This window comes from Trachurus japonicus, chromosome 14 (assembly GCF_045865225.1).
Source record: "Trachurus japonicus isolate A0001 chromosome 14, Traja_1.0".
Lineage (NCBI taxonomy): Eukaryota > Metazoa > Chordata > Actinopteri > Carangiformes > Carangidae > Trachurus > Trachurus japonicus.
The window spans coordinates 21895717-21920791 of record NC_140920.1 but is presented as its reverse complement, the minus strand read 5'-3'; the positions used below and the strand labels follow the sequence as shown (position 1 = coordinate 21920791).

The 25075-nt window shown below is 42.4% G+C and overlaps 1 protein-coding gene across 3 annotated transcripts in view; it reads right to left on the bottom strand.

The window, feature by feature from the left end:
- gria4b (glutamate receptor, ionotropic, AMPA 4b) overlaps nt 1-22341 on the bottom strand; it is a 269016-nt gene extending 246675 nt beyond the window's left edge. For all 3 annotated transcript variants that reach the window (XR_015037623.1, XM_085798346.1, XM_085798347.1), the window contains exon 1: nt 22276-22341. The gene's annotated coding sequence lies outside the window, so the exon portion shown is untranslated. The remainder of the gene's footprint in view (nt 1-22275) is intronic.
- Between the last annotated feature and the right edge of the window lie 2734 nt (nt 22342-25075).

Below are 25075 nucleotides of genomic sequence, written 5' to 3'. Positions count from 1 at the left end.
AGGCAAGGCAAGGCAATTTTATTTGTATAGCCCGTTTTTACAAACAGTTTGTCTCAAAGGGCTTTACATGGCATCGTAACAACATCCTCTGTCCTTAGACCCTCACATCGACTGAGGAAAAACTCCATGGAAAACCCTTTTAACAGGGAAAAGTCGGAGAAACCTCAGGGTGAGCAACAGAGGAGGGATCCCTCACCCAGGACGGACAGACGTGCAATAGATGTTGTTACAGACAAGAAAACAGTTTACAGTTTGTCACAGAATGTGCGAAATATGGAAATGTTAGCAGGAGTTGATGAAGGCAGTCTCTGGTGAGGGGGGGGGGGGCGGGGGGGGGCAGGGAGAGCTGGCCAGCTCGATGGGAGGGCTGGGTGGCAGACTGGTCCATGGGAAGGAAGGGGAGGCCGGTCTAACAGCAGGGGAAGGGGTGGGAGGGGGGGGCGATGCAGGCGGCGGCTGGTGCAGAGAGATGGAGCTCCGGTGGATCTGCGGAAACACAGAGAGAGTGCGAGACACCAAGGCCAAACTACAAAGTACAACAGAAAATGACAGTTCAAAAATATACTGAGGAGAAGAGAGGAGAGGAGAGGGGAGGGGAGGGGAGGAGAGAAGAGAAGAGAAGAGAAGAGAAGAGAAGAGAAGAGAAGAGAAGAGAAGAGAAGAGAAGAGAAGAGAAGAGAAGAGAAGAGAAGAGGAGGAGAGGGCTCTGTGTAACCAGATGTGTCCCCAGCAGTCTAAGCCTATAGCAGCGTAGCTATAAAATGGTTCAGAACTACCTGAACCAGCCCTAACTAAAAGCCCTGTCATAAAGGAAGGTCTTAAGTCTACACTTAAATGTAGTTAGAGTGTCTGCCTCTTTGACCCATGGAGAGAGCTGGTTCCACAGTAAAGGAGCCCGGTAACTGAAGGCTCTACCTCCCAGTCTGTTTTTAGAGATACTGGGAGTCACTAACAGACCTGCATTCTGGGAGCGGAGTGCTCTGGTAGGACAGTAAGGAATGATTAGTTCTTTCAGATAGGTTGGAGCTTTATCATTAAGAGCCTTATAAGTCAGCAGAAGGATTTTGAAGTCTATTCTAAATCCCACAGGAAGCCAGTGGAGAGAAGCTAAGGTGGGAGAGATGTGCTCTCTCTTCCTAACTCCTGTCAAAACCCTCGCTGCGGCATTCTGGACCAGCTGGAGACTCTTTAGAGAGTTTTTCGGACATCCTGACAGGAGAGAGTTGCAGTAGTCTAGCCTAGAAGTGATAAATGCATGTACTAGTTTCTCAGCATCACTCTGGGAGAGGATATTCCTAATCTTAGTGATACTGCGCAGATGGAAGAAGGCGGTCCTAGTCACGTGCTTTATGTGGGAGCTAAAGGAAAGGTCCTGGTCAAAAATGACTCCAAGGTTCCTCGCGGTAGTACTCGGGGTCAGGGTGATGCCATCTAGAGTAGCGATCTGATTGGAGAACGTGTCCCGAGATGTTTAGGTCCAAACACAATAACCTCAGTTTTATCTGAATTCAGTAGCAAGAAGTTAGAGGACATCCAGGATCTAATGTCTTTCAGACAGTCTTGCAGATTGATGAGGCGGCTTCTGTCATCTGGCTCCATGGACAAGTAGAGTTGCGTATCATCAGCATAACAGTGAAAATTGATTGAGTGCTTCCGGATGATGCCACCTAATGGGAGCATGTAAAGAATGAAGAGGATTGGCCCTAAGACTGAACCCTGCGGTACACCATACGTAACTCTGCTATACTCTGAGTGGTCGTTATTAACATTAACAAATTGAAACCTGTCAGATAAGTATGACTTAAACCATTTTAGGGCAGTTCCTTTAATCCCTATTTCATGATCTAGTCTCTGCAGCAGGATGCTGTGGTCGATGGTGTCGAATGCAGCACTGAGGTCCAAAAGTACAAGAACAGAGACGAGACCTCTGTCTGAAGCTATAAGAAGATCATTAGAGACTTTGACAAGTGCTGTTTCAGTGCTATGGTGTTCTCTGAATCCAGATTGGAAAGCTTCAAAGAGCTCGTTGCTGTGCAGATGTTCATGTAGCTGCTCCAGGACAATCTTCTCAAGGATCTTAGAGATGTAAGGAAGGTTGGATATAGGCCGATAGTTGGCAAGGACATCTGGGTCAAGAGAAGGTTTTTTAAGTAAAGGGTTAATGACAGCCACCTTGAAGGCCTGTGGCACGTAGCCTGTGGCTAAGGAAAGATTGATTTGGTTCAGAAAAGAAATGTTAATTAAGGGGAAGACATCCTTAAGTAGTCTTGTCGGGACTGGGTCCAGCAGACATGTGGCTGACTTGGAAGAAGTAATTGCAGAAGTTAAGTCTGACAGGTCGATGGGAGAGAAGCTGTCCAAGTGTGTACCAAGTCTGGGAGGTGCTTCTATGGGTACCGTAATCTGTGGGCCATTACTAGCAATTTTTGTTCTAATATTAACTATCTTTTCGGTAAAGAAAGTTAGGAAGTCGTTGCTGCTGAGAGTTGGAGGGATGGATGGCTCAACAACACTATGGTTCTTGGTCAGCCTGGCCACAGTGTTGAAAAGGAACCTGGGGTTGTTCTTATTCTTTTCTATTAGAGATGAATAGTAATTGCTTCTAGCATTACGGAGTTCTTTTTTATATATTAATAAACTATCCTTCCAGGCTTGACGGTCTTCCTCATGTTGGCCTTTCCAGCTGTCTGGTCTTCTGTTTCAAAGCGCGCAAGTTTGGGCTGTACCAGGGAGCTATTCTTTTCTGATTGATAACTTTCTTTTTGAGGGGAGCTACAGCATCAAGTGTTCCAAGGAGTGCTGCTGCAGTGCTATCCACAAGATAGTCCACCTGTGTGGGGGTGAAACCAGCATAACTGCCCATAGTATGGTTACAGAATGTGGTGAAGTCAGCATCACTGCCCATAATATGGTTACAGGATGTGGCAGCAAGCTCTGCTGGAATAAGCTCTTTAAATCTAGAAACAGCCGTGTCAGATAGACATCTACTGTAGCGGGATTTTTTCCCAGGTAGGATATAATTTGTTAAAGTAAATTCAAATGTTATTAAAGAATGGTCAGACAAGACGGGGTTCTGAGGAAGAACTGTGACATGGTCAGCTTCTATTCCATAAGTAAGTACTAAGTCAAGGATATGATTAAAAGTGTGAGTGGGTTTGTTTACCCTCTGAGAGAAGCCGACTGAATCCAAAAGTGACTTGAATGCAGTAGCCAGACAATCATCATCGACGTCCACATGAATGTTAAAGTCACCTACTATAATGACTTTGTCTGAACTCATTGCTAAATTTGACAGAAAGTCAGGGAATTCTTCTAGAAACTCAGAATAAGGTGCAGGAGGACGATACACTACAGCAAGTAAGAGTGGTTTTTCTGCTTTCCAGTCTGGGTGAGAGAGGCTGACAGTAAGGCTTTCAAATGTATTATATGAACTATTATGTCTAGGGTTGATAATCAGATTTGACTGATAAATAGCAGCCACTCCTCCTCCTCGGCCTGTGTTAGGAGGCACATGACAGTTAATGTAACTAGGAGGGGTAGATTCATTCAAACTAACATATTCATCTTGCTGCAACCAGGTCTCAGTGAGTGTTAATATGTCAATATGGTGACTTGTAATTAAGTCATTCACTAGGAGAGACTTGGATGGGAGAGAACGAATGTTGAGCAAACCACATTTAATAGTTCTATTAGTTTGGCTTGCTGGAGCAGTGGTTTTGATTTTAACTAAGTTGCTATAAACAACTCCTCTAGATTGGGGTTTAGGCTTAGACAGCCTCGAGGCAGACACAGTTTCTATAGGCTGGGTGGGTGACAACAAGAGGGACCCAGCAGAGGGGCGTCTTAAACTGCGGCTCTGCCTGCTGGTCTGAACTCTGGGTGCTTGTCAGGGATTAGCACGGCTAATAAAGTTCCCTATATTCCTAGATAGGAGGGATGCGCCATCCAGAGTAATAGGATGAGACTTGATGATCTTCATGATCTAGTCTCTGCAGCAGGATGCTGTGGTCGATGGTGTCGAATGCAGCACTGAGGTCCAAAAGTACAAGAACAGAGACGAGACCTCTGTCTGAAGCTATAAGAAGATCATTAGAGACTTTGACAAGTGCTGTTTCAGTGCTATGGTGTTCTCTGAATCCAGATTGGAAAGCTTCAAAGAGCTCGTTGCTGTGCAGATGTTCATGTAGCTGCTCCAGGACAATCTTCTCAAGGATCTTAGAGATGTAAGGAAGGTTGGATATAGGCCGATAGTTGGCAAGGACATCTGGGTCAAGAGAAGGTTTTTTAAGTAAAGGGTTAATGACAGCCACCTTGAAGGCCTGTGGCACGTAGCCTGTGGCTAAGGAAAGATTGATTTGGTTCAGAAAAGAAATGTTAATTAAGGGGAAGACATCCCCTTAAAAAGCCCTCCCAAAAAAGCAACAACTCTGTTTATGGATCCAATATCCAGAGCACTTGAGGCATTGTTCTTGTTCATGCCACTTCCGTTTTTGCGTGAGTTTTGGTAGCCTTTTTGCGTATCTCCCTCAATTTCCTGCTCCAACTGCTTGTCCTTTTCAGTCTCCGCACTTACATAATAATTGTGTCTGTGCAGCTGGGCCTAATTGTTTCTCACTGTGGAAAGTTTAAAAGAACATGAACATTTTTAAAAAGAAAAGCAAAAAAAAAAAAAACTTTGGATGACGAGGAAACATTAGACTAAGTTGCAAGGAGTGTTTCTCATGATTCATTCATTATATGGATCTATTTTTTTATGTCATGAATAAACATGAACGAATGAGAGCTGGCCTTCGTGCTTTTATTCCTGTTCCCATGTGTTTGTCAAATCTAAACTACCGTAATGTTACAATAATATTAACATTAGTGTTTCCCCTGAAACAACCTGGTTGCATGGAATGTTTAGGGAGAGGTCTCTCCTTTAATACAATTAGGCTACTTATAGTTTGATAGTTTATATATATTCAGCTACTTAGTAAGAAAAACAAACTCATTCTGTTGCTCATTTCCAATAGAAATAGATGTGCTCAGTGCTCCACCACCTCTACCTTGCCCATCACTGACAATGACTCAGCCACGGAGGATCACATGGATATTAACACCAAATAGATTGTTCCCAGCAGAAAGCATGGGCATATTACAACTCAATCAAGTTCAGCCACAGGAACAGGGATCATTTCTGTCGGACTGCCACACACGCCTCGCTTCAGAGTTAAAGTGCAGTCTGGAGACAATCTCAACTCAACTCCTCTTCAAACCCTCCTCCTAAATAAACTTCCCTGTTGCCTGATTATTCATTTTCATCAGTTGGAGGGGAAAGAAGCTGCTGAAGTCCAGGACACAATGTCAGGAAGCTGGCAGCTGACTTATTACTGAGGGCTCAGGTACCCTATCCTGTTCTAAAAATGACTGTGCAAAAACGGTGGAAAACATGCTTAAAAATATTGGTAATGAGTAAGGACCTTCATACCAATATAAGCCTACTAATTGTTAAATTAGCACTGAGTAATTTTAGCATATCTCGTTGTTGGTACAAGGGTGACTCTGGACATAAAGGTTTCTAACTTAAGTTTCTCTGTGAATACTTTCAGTCGTCTCCATTCTTTTTTGTAAATCTTCCTCAATCCTGTAGCCACTCTACTAATTGACTCATAGCCCATATGGTAAAACAAAATTCATCATCAACATTGGGGAAGGACCACCATACTGTTTTCAAAATGGCAGCCAGGGAAGATGCTGTAGCGACTCTTGCCACAATGAACAAGGAACAAGTTTACTTGCCCAACCTTTCAGAGGAGCTGTGTGCTATGACTTGTGTAACACATCAGTGAATCAGCTAAAACTTAATAAAATTAAATAAATAAATCCAGACTTCAAGTCATTACATCAACTAGCTACACTTTAATTCTTTACGCACCATAGAATTGATATTGGCCCTCTGTTCCTTCAATGTATTTCAACAAACTAGCCTACCTAAACTCTGTTATCTTTATCATATCTTTTTGTCTATTTTAACATGAAGCTTGATGGCTTAAGTTCAGTATCATTAACATTAGACATTTTTGTTCATACTTTAATCGATTCAGATCATATACCAGGTTTTTTTTTGGTATAACCACTTGTATGCTAATTCCTTTTTTGATCGCGTCCTAACGAAACACAGTCACACACATCACAGCATAGGCTACTGCTTCTATTTCACTCACTGCAGTTTTACCTTTAACTGCCTAGCCTCTGCTTTGTACCTTATTAGAGCCCATCCTCTGTGTCCTGAATGCTAATGTGTTCTGAACAGCACAGCTGCTCCCTGTTTTATTTAAGGCCCTTTTGTCAAAGTCCAAATTAAAATCTAGTGCATCAATTACATTTTCCAGTGTGGAAAAAGTGTCTGCTGAGGTTGTCTTCAGGGGTAGATCTGAAAAGATTTTGATTTTGAAATTTTACAGTTAGCTTAAGACCCTGTGGTCCCTCAGCCCCATATCTCATTATCGAGTGATGTCTCTCAGTTTAAAGGGTCTACTCTACTGTATCTAAGAAGTCTTTTTTTCAATTTATATATTTATTTTACCTATTGTGTGATGGAATTGTCAATCAACTTGTGGTGAAAAACAATTATCTGCAGAACACTGCATGTAATTATGTCCTTCCTAAAACTGAGACGCTATGCAGCTTTCTGAGACTATTTGGCTCCAATCCTTACCTTAATACACCAATCTTAGCAACTTGCTTAGGGTGGTGACACTCACCATTAACATATAATATAATCTCAATACATTATAATATCATGGAAAAGTCCATTCCAGTAGTTCAAATCAAATAGCCCCAATACTGAGTGCATAAAGGTGGACATACTGTATATTTCAGAAGGCCAACATTTCCATGGTGGATATGACTGGGAAACAACGACCCTCCATGCTGCTTCAAAATGTTATCAGAGCTCTCATCATTAATTTCCACCGTTGCCCCATTAACTTGGATTTATGCTCGTGTGTCCTGTTTCACTGAAGCGCCGACACAGATGCCACCAGCGTGGGCAGCTGATTTATAATTCTTAAACTAACTGCCACAATGCATGGGCTGCACAGTGTCAAACACCACCGTGTGTTAATTACATACTGTAGCCTATACCAGTATGTTAATTGTGTTTCCAAGCAGTGATTTTCCTAGACCTCACCACAATATTCCGCTATTGAAAAAGATTATTAAGTTCACCTTGATTCCCCTCTGGACGGGATGACATTTTCACTTCTATTTGGAAAATAACTATGATGTGCCAGCTCTGTTATAAACATGTGGTCATTTGTCCCTACTTTTGGATATGACCAGGAAGCAGGGGAATCAGACCATAATCAGTGTCGGGCACGTTACTTTTAAAATGTAATTAGTTATAGTTACTAGTTACTTTCCCCAAAAAGTAACTACCTTAGTAACAGAGTTACTGCATGATAAAAGTAATTAATTACCAGGAAAAGTAACTATTGCGTAACTTTTTGTCAAATTACTATCACTATCACTCTGCCGATCAGCTGTTTGGATCAGCGGCGTGTGCAAGGAATGGAATGATAAACTGCTTTTTTCTGACCAGCTGATGAACTGAAAATAATGTGTAGGCGATATAACGTACACTTTTAAAGAGGAACTATGCAGGATTATTCCCGTGGCCATGCTACATTTTTACCTTAACTCATTGAGTGCTAAAAACGTAAATGTACATTTTTTGATTTTTTTAAATTAAGAAAATAGACACTCTAACACACCTTATGTGTGAATTCAGGAACTTTATGATGAAGAGAACTGAAATAGATGAAGATCAAAAACTCATAAAAACTCACGATCTGGACATTTTATTATAATTCGGCTTCTGACGGTTGCCGCATTGGGTCGAATCAGTAGTGCATGCAACCCTCTAGACGTCAAACATTGCTAAATAAGGTTACACCCTGCCTTTCCGAAACCCCGCCTTTCCGAAAATAGACTTCCATTCATCGTAATAGCGGGGTTTTCTATTTTTTCTAAAGACCCCGCTATTCTGAAAAGGCTTTTGGGGAAACCCCCCCACTCCGAACGGACAGACGGACGTAATAAAGTTAGGTTAAAGTTACGTATAAAGTTTGATAAATAAAGTTTGAAATCAGAAAGGAACCAGAGGCTGTGCAGTTCGCAATGCGCACTGATCCTTTTTTCCTTTTTGGGGTCAAACGGATCATGTGCATAATTGACCTCTGGCTAAGCCCCGCCCCCTCCACTCACTCGGACAAACAGTCAACATTCGGTGACAGATGCTATGGCAGCTGTCACAGTAGGAGACATTTCACAGGAGGCAATTGATGATTTTTGGAGACAGAAAGATTAAATATCATCTCGAAGTCACCAAACTTCACTTAGCTTTACTGCTATGGCTGTCGGTCCGATAGCGACAGGCTAATTTCTGTTAGCCTGTCTATGGAGTTTTACATTATACGTTAGCATTAAGCTAGCGGACTTTATGCTTAGTTGTGATACTGGCTAAACATCTAAACATCTCTGACAACATGTTTCCTAAAATACGTTGTTGACTTAACTTAGAACAGATGTACATCCTTGTTCATTTTATCCACGTTTAGTTGGTGTTGTGGTCTACTGCATAACTTTATCCAGAGCAGACACTTCTCTCGGTTGAGATGTGGCTTGGGAAAAGGTAAAAAAAAAAAAAAACACCCTGTCGTACAGCCTCTCGGGATACCTAGTGTCAGAGTTGCATGTACCTCATGCACACCGTTTGACCATTTTAAACTTAAAATGTCAAGAAAAAACATAAAAACGAAAGAAAACTGACTAACTGCAATGCATTTCAATGGACATGGAAGCAGAGAATGTCCGAGTGTATGTGCGAGCTATGTGCACTGTGATTGTCTCATCGCGTTTGGGGGCGTGGCTTAGCCATAGGTCAATTAACTGCAAAACAAGCAAATACTTCATATGAATGACATATAATGTTCATTATGCTTCTAGCCTGTCTAGCCTCTACCTGGTCTTTTTACTAAACTTAACCAACTCCTTTCTTCATTGCCTAAACCCAACCAAAGCATCTCCCTCAGTCAGCTGTCAGCACGAGCGGCGGCTGCAGCAGCCTCGTGCCCCTGTGAGCTCAAGCCGGGTTCAGCCGCGCTCAAGCGGAGCAGGGGGGGGAGAAAAAAAGTGTATTTCTATTACTGTGTGGGAGATCTCCAACATCGGAGTCTGGGAGAAAGCAAGTGGGACAGATCTGCCCAGTCCCTGAGCAGCACGTTTCACAGACAAGCCGCAACACAGAGTGTAAACAAGTCACGCCGTTCAGCACCTTGGACAGCTCGGGGGGGGGGGGGGGGAACAGCAGTGTTTCGGAGTGGGGGTATTTCGGAACAGTGGGGTGTCGGAGTGGAGGTGTGTCGGAATGGAGAGCCGTCCCCGCTAAATAAAACAGCCCATATCTACTGCCAAATGCTGTTATGGCTTGGTACCACTAGTTATTACACGGCTCTATTGAATGCTGCTCTCTGAATGGTCCATCACTGTGTTCTGCGGTCTGTTATTTCTGTATAATGACCGTCGTCAAGTATAACAGGACGCCGCTCTGATCAGCGCAGCACAGAAAAGAAAGACTATGCAGGATATTTACCTTAAGTTTCATTTTTACCGTCATTAAACAGCTTCGGACTAATAGTGATGTTAGATAAATCACTTGTAACTTGTTATAGGGAGAGTGGAGGGTCCTTCCACATCGCTGCTGGAAACCAAACCTGCGATCAGAGCCTCTGACCCGGTGTCAGCTCTCCTCTCGTCTCGGTGGCACCGCGACTCCGCGACACAAACGCACCCAACACCCCATAACCCGTAATCTCTTGTTTATGACAGATACGACTACACAAAATACACACATTTGTAACATGTGTATGGTAATCCATCGATCCACTGATTGATTATCAAAGGCTTCAAATGCATGAACGGGAGGAGGCTCAGCAAAACAGCGGCCGTGACCGGGCATGCAGATTCGTTAAATGATGCAATTAAAAAACGATGAAAGTCATATTTTGATCGACATTATGTTTCAAATTAATTATTTCACTCGTAAACCGTGTAATAAGCGGGATAATGTTTCATACATCCCTTCATGTTGAATGAAACCACTCCGCTTCGCGTCAGGTTTCCATACAACCTGTCGGGGTTTATTTCTCCATAACAACCTCCGAACTACATACAGTACATTGGCCCTCATTTATCAAACTTACGTACACTAAAAAAATGGGTGTACACCAAATTCACCGCAAGGATCGGCATTTATCAATCTGAGCGTGAGCGTACGGTACGCAAAATCTCACGCCAGCTCTGACCAGGTGTACGCACATTTGGAACCAGCGTAAAACATGCAGGAACGAGTGCTGCTGTGTCAGAATGATTATTAAACAGCGTTTTGTAGCGCCCCCATTGTGGTTTTGTGAATAGAACAACGACCCCTTTGACCAAAAAATGTTAAATGTCAGAAGAGCAACAGGCACAAACAGTGCATATTTCATAAAAGACGTTTTGTAGAAAACAAGCAGGGATTTTGATGAAAAATGGCCACTGTTTAGCTTGGGATTGCTCAGGAACGTAGGCATGTAAGAAATGAACGGTTTGTTTCAACTTTCAAACGAACCCTAGCAAAGGCCTAAATTTCTGGCACCAGGATTAAAGCTTTGGAAAACAGCGTGGCATTCAATGAGTTCATTAAAAAGGGTGAGCAAAACAGAGGAAAATTGACCAGACTTGCATAGTTTCTCTCTAAACAGGTGTATTATTTTCGGATGGTACTTCTTGAGTCAAGTAACGCTGATAACCATGCATCTTATTGTCAGTGACGGTAACAGCGTTGTAACGGGGGAAACAGTAACTCTTTTGATTACTTGGTAGTGAAAAAAGTAGCGCCGTTAGTAACGCTGTTTATTTTAACGCTGCTATTACCATCACTGACCGTAGTGGAGGAACATCTTGGTCATGGATACTGTAGCATAAAAAAAAAATTCAAATGAACAGTTCTGATTATTGTTTTTTTCTGTATTGTGGAGCCATCCATTTATTCCTACCTCCTCCTGATGCTCCTTTGCTCCTGTCATGCTAACTACTAACGCCGGCCACATAGGTCGCTCAACAATTTATCATGACAACGTATCTGGAGTCAGTTTTTGACAGACAGGGGTTGACTTGGGGTTGAATTAAATATTTAGTTAAGGTAGAGGAATCATGGGGCGGCAGTGGCTCAGGAGGTAGAGCAGGTCGTCCAATAATCAGAGGGACACTACGACAGTCACTGTCCTTGGGCAAGACACCTTACCCACCTTGCCTCGTGTGAACACGTATTTTGTTTGGTGGTGGTCAGAGAGCTACAGACGAAGTTTACCACCACCGGTATGAATGTTGTATGAGTGAATAAAGGTTTCTGTAAAAGCGCTTTGGGTATTGTGTAAAAAAAAACCACTAAATGTAAGCCATTATTATTATTATGTTGTGGGTTTAATCGACTTGGAGAAACTAATCAACACATTATTAAGGTTTGAGAATAGTTGTGATGAGACTTTAACAAAAAATCAGTTTCGTTCAACCTCATGTACCCCTTCCTTTGGAAGGACACGTTTTGTTTTGTTTTTTGTTCTTTTTCTGATGTGTTGCTGATCGAAATAAACTCAAACTTTAACAAAAAATGTTGACTCTTGGTTAGATATGGAATTAGCAGTCTCCATCATTTCATTGACCCATTTCCATCCAAGCAGCATCTGGGCGTCATACCATCATATTGCTGCTAATCATACCCATAAACGTACTGTTTATTGTTATAACTAATGGTGTCACTCTTCATTCCCCCCAGATGGACCAATGTTAGTGTTAGATATTCCAAGAGAAAACTTTTTAAAACACTGATGGCCCTAGTTTCCTAGACCGAGCGAAGTCTAAGCGCAGCGCAGCTTCGCCACACCAACGAGGCGTGTCCAGGTCCATTTCGCAAGTTTGGGCCCTCCCCTTGTCCCTCCTACCGGCGCCAACGGCAAAGGGGGAGGAGACAGGGCGGGAGGGAGACAGGAGGAGGAGAGAAAGGCGTGAAGTGGGATTAACACAGCCGATTCGGATCTTCACCAATAGAGATGGGATTTATGGCTCTTTGAGGTGGCGAGCTTTCAGCGCAACCTCAGCGGGGCATTTTCGCACGAAACTTCCACTGCGCCAAGCTGAATCTGTGACGCCTCCCCCTGCTGCGCGGCCACACCTATCTCAGCGCAGCGCGATCTACCAATCTGCCAATCTAACTTTGTGCTAGGCTGCGCTGGTCGAAACTTGCATTACACCGGCTGCGCTACCTTGCGCCACCTGCGCTGCGCCACCAAACTAGGGCCCTGAATGTTTAACCAGTTAACGCACGCTGTACCGCCCACGGTACGGCTCCAGAAGGTGGCGCTAGCATCAATTACTCCCGAACATTTTTAACAGCAGCCCTTAAGCATATATATTCATGTTATACATTGTTAGAAAGCTTAGATCGCCCCAATTCAAGACCACCCATGATTTTTTTGGTTGCTCACAGCCCTAACAGGATTAGCAGTTAGGTCGGCTAGCCGCTAAGCTAACGTATGATGCGTACATACCTTTCAAGTCTTCCCTTTATCCACAGCTGATCTACAGCGACCATCTTATGACACAAGACCGTTTGTACAGCTTGACAAGTACCCATGCTTGTGGAATATGAAATCCGTTTCCTTCTAACCAAAGTATTTTCCTCAATATGTCCATGTGTTTAGTCCAATGCGTAACGTAATACACGCGGATCAAAACAAAAACCGGCCCCGTTACCGCATTTTACGAGTTGCACGGCGATCTGTGACTACATGTGACTGAATGTTTACATCCGTGAGGTCTTCCTGCTTCAAACGACACCACGCAGTAGCCAATCGGTGGCGAGGATGGGCCGGGACATGTCTCGAAAGCCAATGAGGACACGTGACGATGAGACTGACAACGTGACTTTGATTGACAGCTGCTTGAGCCAATAGAAATTGTCCGTGAAATGAAGCAGATAACCTTTTAGCCAATAGTCTGAGGTTTTCAACGGTGTATGACACTACGCCATCACGTTTGGTTGCTGATAAACAAACCCCTGTGTATCCGACGTGCGTGCCACCCGCTCCGCCGCATAGAAATACACAATGCAGATAGGCATATAGTTCTATAATCCACTGCTTTTAGGGGTGCGCCCTCTACTGCGCGCCAGGAGTTTAGCGGTTGTATTTTTTTTGTTTCTTTTGGTCTTTTGACTTGAAATTTGGACTTCAGGAAGCCAAGACTTGTGGCTGTGGCCTAATTGTGTCTATAGCCTGCTGAGAGGTCCCTGAATGTCTGTACCCATGTCATTCTATAGGCAAACCTATGGGCGGGGAAACAATTTAATCATTCTAACCTTTGCCATTTTTGTCAGTAAAGTCACAGAATCAAAAAAACACCTTAATAGTAATCCTGAGAGTGTTACCTTTACAATGATACCAGGCACATCTCTGAATCTTAAACTATGTGGGATCTGTGCTGCTCACAACTTGGGCATGGCGTTATGGCAAAAAACATGAAAAATAGGGGCGTGCATTAAGAGGTTAAGGATTGAATGGTCATAATTGTAGATTTTGCAGAAATTCAGTACAGGATGCTGCTTGACTGGTGCTGAAATATGACAAGTGACTTCTGCAGTTATTATACATGACATCAGGTCCCCAACTAAACTTGGTCTTGTGCAAGGAGGACATCAGTAATCATATGCTGTTTGAAAAATTAATAGGATGTGCTTGCTGTCTCTAAATTACCGTCATGGGTGCTGACCATAGGTTGCTGACTCATGGATTAGGGAAACATTGAGGCAACCCTTTTCATGGGATTTCACTGTTTTCCTTTCTTCCCATCTCATTTTTCCTCTCACGGGGAAGGTTTCTAAGATGATTATTCATACATTTACAGCTACTCTGTTTTCACACATTAGTTCTGCTGTGTTGTTTGAGAGTACATAGACACACATAGACACTTCTCTTGGATCAGTGCAGCGCCTTGCCACAGACGTGGGAATTACCCAAACGCTATACCGCTCAGGAAGATAATGCAACACAAATACAATCAACCCCTGCCAATGAGCAAAAATTAGCATTTGCACATGCTAATTACAAATTATGATAAGGACAGCGAAATTAACCAGGAGTAATGAGGAAGGGGGTCGTAGAAAAGATGACATTCTGATGGTGATAACGACAGCGACCCATTGATTCCTGATAGCGTCAGTGATGAAGAAAGCGATGCTACTAGAAACGACTGGATTATTATAATGCCAATATGCAGCTCTATTCATCATATTAGCTCATCCTCTACTCTGATGAGCATGTATGAGTGCAGTGGTGGGATTATGCAAATGTAAAATTGAAGAAGCTGGCGGTTTCCCTGGCAGTCGACTTCAAAGCGGCCAGGACTGGAGATGGAATTAGTGCTCTGCCTAATCCCACTGGAGGAGGGCGGGAGGGGGAGCTGCACTTTATTAATGCACCAGCAAGCTTAATCAGAGACGGGAGAGGAAGAGGAAGGAGTGGTGGGTAAAAAAAAGAAGGTATAAGACGGTGACAGAATGAAAAAAGGAGGGGAAGTAAAGGAGGTGAGAAGGAGTGGGAGGGCAACAAGGATAAGAGACGCAGACTGTTGGAGAGAATACGGATGGATCGTGTGTTTGTGAACGGGGAGGAGGAGGAGAAGTGCAACACAACAAGGAGCGGATCAAAGAGAATTTTTATGGCAGACCTGGAACACTGTGATTTCCCTAACACGGATACTTTTCCTGCCAAAACACCACACCTGATACTCACTCCAACAGCAAGAGCACATCAGGGTGGGAGCTGAACCTTAAGGGCAGATCAATGCACAAGCTGCAGATGCTTGAAGTTAGGAAGCTGATGTCAGTGTATCAGCAGGAATCCACAAACACACAGAATCACAGAGCAGGTATTTCAACCATTCCTCCATGAATCACACAGTTTGGCATGGACTATATTATTAGTGGGATCATTAGGGATTATTGTTCAGCATCTCCATGTGTCCAAGACAATGTTGGACTTTATTAGTCCTTGTTGAACTGACACTTCTGAGAATTCATGCGGTTGTGACCTTTACAGACAAAGTGATGAACTGTATATTGGTGCCACTGATGATGATGGTGCAGCAGCTGCACAGGAACATTTCCATTTTCTAGGTATGGTAGTAACTATTGCTATATTACCATGAAAGTCAGTATAACCATTCATGGTCTGAGAGGGTGAATCCTATGGATTCTGGTGACCCCTGACCTTTTTCAAAGAATCACCATCAGGCTTAAACTGACCTGAACCACTGAACCAACACACGTCCTTTAGTTATTCACAAAACAGCATCTCAAAGACACGTGCTCAGAGTTTTAATGAGAAACCCTGAGACCCTACTGGATGAACCACTTTATTTTGGACTAGAACTACTACAATTATTGCCACAAATTAATTTTATCTATAACAGCTTGTTTTATTCAGCACTCTATAACCCAGTCTTGGGTCAGTTTACATTTAAAAATGACAAAGAATCAATTGAGAAGCTGGAATTGGTGACTAAAACACTTCATCAAAAACAAAAGAAGTTCCACACCATTTTTCTATTCATCGACTCAGTGATTATGGAAGAAACCATTGTAACGGTGTTTCACCAACTATATCGGCAGCAATCGGCAATTATAATAACCAAGCAGTTGACTAGACACAGAAGCAGAATGAACAAAGATAGATTTTTACCAAAACAAGGTGTACTAAGCAAGACGGCAGCAGTGGTGTTTTCGTTAACGATGACGATGACGATGACAAAATATTTTCGTTGACGCACCTTTTGTTCATGACGATAACGAGACGGTGACGAGATAAACATGGCTCTCTGATGACGAAAACATGACGAGACGTGTGTGAGTTTTCGTTGACGAGACGAGAACGGACGTAATGTTAGTGGTAGGGCTGTGTGATTGCCTCTAAATTTCATATTGTGGATTGTCATTACTCTAAGCTTCACATGATTTAGAAACGGCTCCGTTAAAAGTAGAACGACGCTTCTGTAAGTATCTGCAACGCTGCTGCATCTCATCCTTGTGTGGTCACACCACCACCTGGCATGCAGCGCACATTCTGCTCAACACACCTGCCGTACTCGACCAGAAGATACATGGACGTATTTTTAAAAATATGAAAAAAAGATATGGAAGTTATGAAAAAAATATCCATTGTGAATATAGGGGCGTTCCCTGCAGCTTAACAACAGATTTTTACATACAAGTCCTTTGTTTTCCTGTCAGGCGAGCCTTTGTATTGTATCCGATACAAATACTGCGCACCGTCTCTCTCTCACTCTCTCGCTCACCCCCGGGCGCGCGCACACACACAGACACACACACACACACACACACACACACCACTGTCAGTGGTGCTGTGACACTCGGTCCCTGAACCGTCAGCTACACAACGATGGGGCTTTAGTTTTCATCCTCCATACACACTCGTTAATTAACAGCACACACTCATACGGTATGTATTATCATTTCTTATTTAGCCTACTTTGTTTTGATGCTAATGCAGCATTACTATGAGTATCAGTCAGGGTTTTATGCAGAATAATCCAGTCATACAAAGATTAGACTACTGGGGTTTTTGTGGGCCCTACTCGGCGCTGGGCCCCTAGAATTATCACCTTTCTCCCCTATACAACGGCCCTGTATGGCACTACAGGACCAGTTAAATATAAAACACAATTTTATACAATATATATAAGTAGGGGGTCCCTGCTCCATCTCTCCATCAGTTTGGGGGTCCTTGGCCTGGAAAACGTTGAAGACCCCTGCCATAAGCCATTGGGTGGAAACATTATGTGTAAAACCATTCCTTTATTGAATTAATTTGTTAAAAGACTTTTTTTTTTTTTTTTTTTACTAAAACTGACTAAAACTAGACAAAAACCTAGTTGAGTTTTCGTCGACTAAAACTAGACTAAAACTATCACATATAGAAATTACTAAAATTGATTAAAACTAATAAGTATTTTCGTCAAAAAGACTAAGACTAAATCTAAAATGCCTGCCAAAAACAACACTGGACGGCAGGATGCTCAGCAACGGGTCAAACACAAACAGGCCCAAGTCCAAGAACAATCGACAGGTCATCAGAGGCTGTGGAAGGTGTTTACCACAACAAACAATCTGGCAAAGAACTTAAGGACAGGCATGCACACACTGGAGTTAATTGACTAAGTCTTAGAGGAAGTTGGAGAGATGGGGTCTACTAGAGCATTTGAGCCGACAAAATGCAGATGCATTAAAGACAGTTCACTACTACAGGATATTAACGCACAATTGAGTTAAGGCAGAACATACACAATTGGTTGTAATGTGCTATTAACAATCTGTCTTCATGTCAAGATAAATATTAAATGTATTATTTCATCATTTTGAGGATCCTCATAAATGTTTGCATAGACCGCAGGATGGATGGATTCTTTTTTTTTTTTTAAGTATATTTTTTTTGGCGTTTTTGCCTTTATTTGATAGCACATAGTGAGATAGACAGGAAAGGGGGAGGGGCAGAGAGAGGGGAATGACATGCAGGAAAGGTCTGCCCGACGCGGGATTCAAACCGGGGACGCCTGCATTGAGGACTGTAGCCTCTACATGGGGCGACCGCCTTGACCACTGCGCCACACACCGCCCCAGGATGGATGGATGGATTCTTAACCATAAAGGGAAACCATTTTCGTGACTTATATGACTTATATACTGTATACACATACACACACAGTACCTATGTGCCTCTTGTTAACTTAATTTAATGTCTTTATTGATTGTATCTCTTCTTTCAGCTCATGAATGCAAATCACCTGATTGTACTTGTGATGCTGTTTGCTTGATCTTAGTTATTTGTTTCAATGAAGCACCTGAGCTCCATTCTGCCATGAACAGCGTTTGTATTTGTGGGAGTGACAGGGTGTCTTTTTTAATCAAGTGCATCCTGGTGAGCAATGATAAACCACCACATGTTTACGGTCCAACAGCCCCTCAGGCACTGTGGCAATGACTGGCAATATGTCACAGTAGTCACAAATGCCACATGTGATGGTACTGGGACAAACCCTTAGTGAGGTGGCATGAGGAGAGGAATGCTAGATTTACATAGTAAGAGCAGTTTGTTGATAAGCATGCCTGAGGAATTAAACAAAAGATGCAGATGATTGTGATAATGACGCTGATGCTGTGAGAAGATAACCATGAAATCTACAGAGCATCTTAACGCTTCTAAAAATACACCCCAGGTACCAAATACTAAATACCCTAGTTGAACTGCTTTGGCAAGTGAACACCGAAACACTGAACTTTATGTTGTTTATGTTTTTACAGTAACTTTGAGTTGCAATTTCAGACTCTTAAACGCGAAGCTGGAGTTCAAATCCAAGCTACCATATAGTTTGTCCTCTCAATGTGTAATGATGTTAAACTCAGGCTGGCCTAAAACTTACATCAAGATAAATTCTCACATTTACTTAAAAAAAACACACATAAAACCAGATCTTAGAAAAATATTATTACTTATAAATTTGATTGATCGTTTAGTCAATGAAACATTAGGGATATTGCAAATGACTAAAACAATAACCACATTATCAAAATGGTTAATGATTAATTTCCCATCAGCCAGCTAAATTGATGAATCTGATAAACGACGACTCTTGCTGAATTTTAAAGCTATCCTTGATTGAAAAGCACAACATTCAAACCGGTTATTTCTTGAAGATGACTTGAACATGGAGGACTAAATCTACAAATATCTGAATACAAGACAGTCAGTAAATTCAGTTTCCTCATTTTGTCAGAGACATGTCACAACCAGTTCTACAGGAGAAACAAATTGGAGAACATGGACATGCCTCCGCTCATATGCATCTGCTTTATTTATGAAATCATGGCATGGCCCCTGACTCACAGATCAACCCATTTGGACTCATATATTGATGTGTAAATCAGTCCACAGTGCTGGTGACTCTTTGATATACAGACAGTTTGATTCATGAATTTACTACCTCGTACTGCTGTATAACATTATATCTGCATGACAGCCCCAGAGTGCTTGGAACGGCTGCAGCCGCCTGTGCTTAATCAATAAGGCAGCGCTGATGAATTTAACATGATTAGAGCTGCACATATGAAATCTGTGGCAGGAATTTCCCTCTTTGTTGGCATGAAATTGATTATGTTGGAATACAGCGGAATTGATTTTCTTGGAAAATGAGGCACTTCCCTTCATTCATGAAGAGACCATTAAAACGGAGCAGATTACCATTATGACAAGTGCGTGTTTCTGTTTAAATGCTGATAGAGAACCGAACTGTCATAGCAGAGAGTGTGTAAAACTACTGGACTGCAGACTCATTCCCACATTCCTGGCTTCACATGTGTGCTGCAGGTAGAGCAGGGCTGATGCAGTCCACTGAAGGTAAAGGAACTAAATTATGTTGCCCACTAGCACCTTCACATGGTCGTTCCCAGGTACTGCTTCACTGCCTGGAACAATAACCCATAATCTCCCCAAGGTGAAATTTCATACTGAGGCGCTCTGTCATGGCGGTGACTTTGTTGATGGATTTTTGAGAGTGAAACACAGCTTCTGGCGAAGGCTTTTGTTGGCTGTGGTGAATAAAAAGAGCTGAACTACAAAGATAGGGCACAGGGCGTCATCAATCTCTTTCTGTCACAAACACACACACACTTCAAACCTGGGTTACCTATTTTTTTGGTTCAGTTGGAGTCATATTTCTTTACAACTCTCCGAATTCAAAATGACAATTGATCTTTTTTTCCTCATATCTGTTTCATTAGCTGTGAGTCACTAACTTTGTCTGTGGAAGGAAGGATTACTGAACGGGCTCCAGGGGGGTAAGTGGGTCCCAGAGCCTTGGTTTTGAAGTGACTTTGAACATTTCTTGTTGGAAAGTCAATCAAACTGCCACCATGAGACATAAAAGACGAAACCACTACAAAGAAACACAAAAAGGCCCAAAATGACCATAAAGAGACACAAAATGACCTTCACTGCTCTCGCCTTTCTCATTGGCGGCGTTTCCAGGCAGCTGTTTTCAACATAAAAGCTCTAAAAAGCCAATGCACACTGCCTGCTCCACTCCACTGTGAATTCTGGACTTTAATTCATCACCAATATGACCCTGAATGGATGACAACACCAACACTAGTGTTGTCAGAAAGCCTAAACACAATCAGAGTTCAAGACCCATGAAGTCAGAGATAGGTGAGGAGACAGCTGACTATTTCTCAGGAGAGCAGCCCCAGGGCTAAAGCTGAGTCTGACTGAGCAGTGATTCCACACAGTCATGGAATCATTAGATCCATTGAGACCCACAGATGAGGAAATTATTTCTTATACTAAACACTACTGTTACTGTCATAATTTGACAGTTTTGTTTCTACTACTGGATAAAAATAGTAGGTGCACATTTAAACTGTGTCTAGTGTTGTGTGATGTCATGTTTTGACATAAACAACAACCACCATGCCCACTCTGGAGACAGGAAGTGTAAAACATTTCATACAAGTGGCGCTGTTCCTTGAACAGCACTGGCTTCTAGCTGGATACTTTTGCAACGATGAATGATGTTTTAACCGCAGGGGATAGAAAGATTAGCATGGGAAATAAAAATGTAAAATGATGGGAAATATATTTTATGATAATAGACATAAAATAGTAATAATTACAGACTTTTTCCTCGTCTTCCTTCCAATTTGCTGAGGAGGACTGTCTGGTATCTCCTTGGAGGCCATATTTTGAAAACAACTGGTATAGAGTATCTTGTTTTTCAATCTGATGCATGTCTTTACATTGACAGCATATTAGACAAGGGAGGAGCCAAATTGAAGTATCAGGAAAAAAATAGATTAGCTCCCATCAAACCTAAACAGTTACTACCTGCTCAATTAAATCAAAACGGGCCCAATGAATGGGAAACCACCCAGTGTGACAGCACTGTTCACCAGTGAGGTGACGATATGTCTGTGTTTGTCTCCACTGCCCCCATGTGGACAAAGGAGAATCATCAGTTGTTTCAGGTTTACCCTTCAAATGCTGTTTGCATTTGTCCTTTGCAGCAGTTGGCTCAGTATCAGTGACTCCCCCCTCCCTTCCCCCATCAGGCTTGGTTGGTGATGGAAGAAAGCCCAGACCTTTGCCCTTCCTGTATGTCAATTCCTTTAGCAAGTTTTCCCAGCATGCATTTCATCTGATAGACTGCCTCCTCAATGAAAGGTTGCAGCAGAGATGTGAGGAGAAGATGGTCATCACCGTCACCGCGCTACAGTGACGTCTGACATGTCTTCCCGAGGCTCCGCCCACCTCGCCCTCACAAGCTGCTTGAATGATTCTACGGCTCGTGTCTCAACTTCTTAGAAACATCTTAGCTGTGTTAACCCTTACAGGGCCTGCAGCTTTTTTGATGTTTTCGCTCATTAACTTCAAAGTGCGTCGATCGATCTCCACCCTCCCAGGTTCTGTTCATTCAAACTGCTGGAAGAGACTCACTTAAGATGCAGTCATCATCATCCATCTCCTGCAATTTGTTTGTGCTAAAAGTTTTCTGAGGTCAGCCCCCAGAGTGTTTGAGAGCTTTTCTAGCAGTGCTGCCTTCATGTGCACATGGGTTTGAATAATTTAAGCCCACAATTGTCACAGAGTTTGTACACACAGGTCTGTGTTCAGGTTTAGGCCACAAAAGCTCTTTGAGGTTGAGGTTTGGGAGAGAGACTGTGTCAACAAGATCTGGTCCTCTATCTTTTAGCCGCGTCTCTGTCAATATCTACGTTACTGATTTTTTGTTTATATTGTGTTTTATCCTTGCCTCAATTTCTTTTCTGTGTCAAGTAATTGTTACACAGAAAACCTCACCATTTTATTCTTTCAAAAGAAACACTGTAAGGCTGCAACAACTGTCTTCATTATGACCGCGGCTGCCATTTATCTACTTGTTAAGTCTGGTTCCAGTTCTTTCATATATACATAACAATTTTTGTGTCAAATAGAAGACAAATAGTGACCTGTTAAGCCCTTTGTTTGCCTGGTTAATGAAAGGCATGGCATTTACTATGACTAATCTTACTTGTGAGAGACTGCAAACTCAGTTACAAAATTGAACACTGAAAAATGATCATGTACTTACAGTAAATAACCTCTGGCTGTCCACTTGCAGTATCTTCACGGCCTACACTTTGCAAATCACAGGTTTTAGTCTATAGAAAAAAAAGTCTGTCATCTCCTGAAGCCAAGTTGACACATTCAAAACCCAAAACGACTTTACCATCACTGACAACTGGGGAGCTCACAGTTTAGTCACATTTGAGAAGTTGGTACCACTGGATTGTTTTAATAAATGACTTCATCAGTTAATTAATCAGGAAATCAAACAGGTGCAGAAAGCTTTTAAAAAGAAAAAGGTCTAAAAAATACCAACACACATTAAGGAGAGTTTTCAATGGCTGGATGTTACAACGCTTTATAAAAAACTACTTCTTAGTTGTTTTCCCTGCCAACATGTTTTTGTTGTGTGAATCAGTGAGATGTGTTTTCCGAGGGCAGACAGCTTAAGAAGTGCTGACTAAAGCAGCGTTAATGTGTGGAGCTCCAATGCTGCCCTGCAGTTCTGACTTAGCTCTCATTACCACAGAGTTTGTCTGGAGCTGATCCGCACTAATCCACTGCTTTGATGTGGTGTACATGTATCTCCACTTGCATTATCATTACACACTGTAGCCTGCTGCAGCCTCTCTCTGATGTTAGGAGACTAGAAACACTCCTGAATGTGGCAAAATATCCGTCTGACAAACTTTTGTGTTGAACCGTTTTGAGGTTTCCCACAGTAAGACTAAAAACCGCGTCGACAAGGCTGAAAATGTTTGTTCAGCTCCACAGAAGAAAAGTGGTATTGCTGATTTTGCTGTTCTAAGAGCCTGACCATGTTCGTCCTGAGGATGTAGTTTACTGAGGTTTTCTGATGCATAGTTACTTTTTATGGAGCTAGGTCCGTTGTTGTAGGAATTATAACAAAATTATCATTTGTTCAGATTAAAAACTGTCATTGATGGAGGTCAGTGCCTGCAGAGTGGGATGTTAATCAAATGCAAAAATCACACTAATCCATTTTATTCCCTGTTACATAAAATAAAGACAGTCTCAGACCCAATCCCAGTGTCTGATTTTGAGGCGAGTCCATGAGCACCACAGAGGACATTAGGGCTTTTTATGAACGCTGTGTGAGTCTGCATCTCTGCAGACGTTGCCTGAGGGAAGTAACTGATGTTCATAGCATTGTGACGTCAAACAAGCGCTTACTGAGGTTGCCAGGAAGCGTAAAAGAAACAGAGAAAAACAGAAAAATAATAATAAAAAAGAAAAAAATAATAAGGTAGAAGGACGGTGAACAAACAACCCTGAGTGGGTCAAACCCGGACACTGGCGTTACTGTGTGTACGGTAGTTATGTGTCCTATAAAGACAGGACAATAAACTCCAAATACACTGTCATCAGATCTAATCCAACATTATTATTTTGTTTACAATCAGGGACTCAAGAAAAAGAATAAAGAAGGTCAAATCAAAAGTCCTAAAGCCACATTGGCATCTTCAAGGTAACATGATACAGTATGTCACCAAATGCTGCCTCCTCCTCTTCGTTTTGAGCCCTAGCATCCCATTTCTTATTCATACCTCTACCCTAAGAGGAAGAGGTAAAATATATTCTCCTACAGAGACACTACATGATACAATAATACATCTTCAGCAAAAAAGGATCTAACTGAACATAATAAACAGCATACAAATGATACAACTTTTCTATTAAGAACGAGGTGGTAATATATAAACACACAACTGGATGTTTATAGTGTTGCACTCAGTTGTTCTCACAGTGAAATGACAGATCAGAGCTGCCTCCTCTCTCACCTCTGCACAGCTGTGTGTAGTGGGTATGATGAAGTTACTGTAACAGTGGGGCGCAGGCGTCTTTAATCCAAGGCCGTGAAGGTGTAGAGGGAGTTTTCCAGAGCTGTCCCACCGTCTGTCAGGGCAGCCGATCAGATTATCCAGACTCCCACCTGTCTGAGAGGCAAAGTGTGGAAACATTCCAGATTTCACCTTAATAAACAATCGGAGATGAATTTACTTTTGATGAATTTACTCTAAATAATGGCAGCTGCATTCAGTGGTGTAATATTTTACTAAAGCTTCACAGATCAGTTATGAGTTTTAATGAGAAAAACACACAGAAGACTAAGATCAAGCCTGATTTTACAAATGTTAACAATAGGATTGTTTTGTCACGTACAGCAGAACTCAGTGACTTGCACAAATCCAGCAGGTCTTAAAGGGATAGTTCACCCAAAATTCAAATTTCACTCATTACTCACCCTCATGTCGACTAAGGGCTGGGAGAATTTTCAGAGTCCTCCGTGCCTTCTTGGAGTTACGGGGGGAGGGGGGGTCCGCGCAGCAGTATTTGTCCATATAATGGTTGTGAATGGGGCTCACTTTTCTTCGTCCAAAAAGACACACCAAAAAACATCCAAATACCTCCACACAACTCGTCTGTAATGTCCGTGTTGTATTGAAGCCCCAACATAAGAAATTGTTCCGAAAAAAATTAAATAAGTCTATATTTTAAGCTTGTTTGTAGCGGAAGCTCCCAGTGTCTCAGTTCACTGCTCTTCCTGTGTCAGTGCAACTTTCGCGTGATTTGCACTGACCGGTGGAACAATTTCTCATGTCGGGGCTTCAATACCAGAGGGACATTACAGACGAGCAGTATGGAGGTATTTGGATGTTTTTTAGTGTGTCTTTTTGGACGAAGAAAAGTGAGCCCCATTCACAACCATTATATGGACAAATACTGCTGCATGGACCCCCCCCCCCCCCCGTAACTCAGAGAAGGCACGGAGGACTCTGAAAATTCTCCCAGCCCTTAGTCGA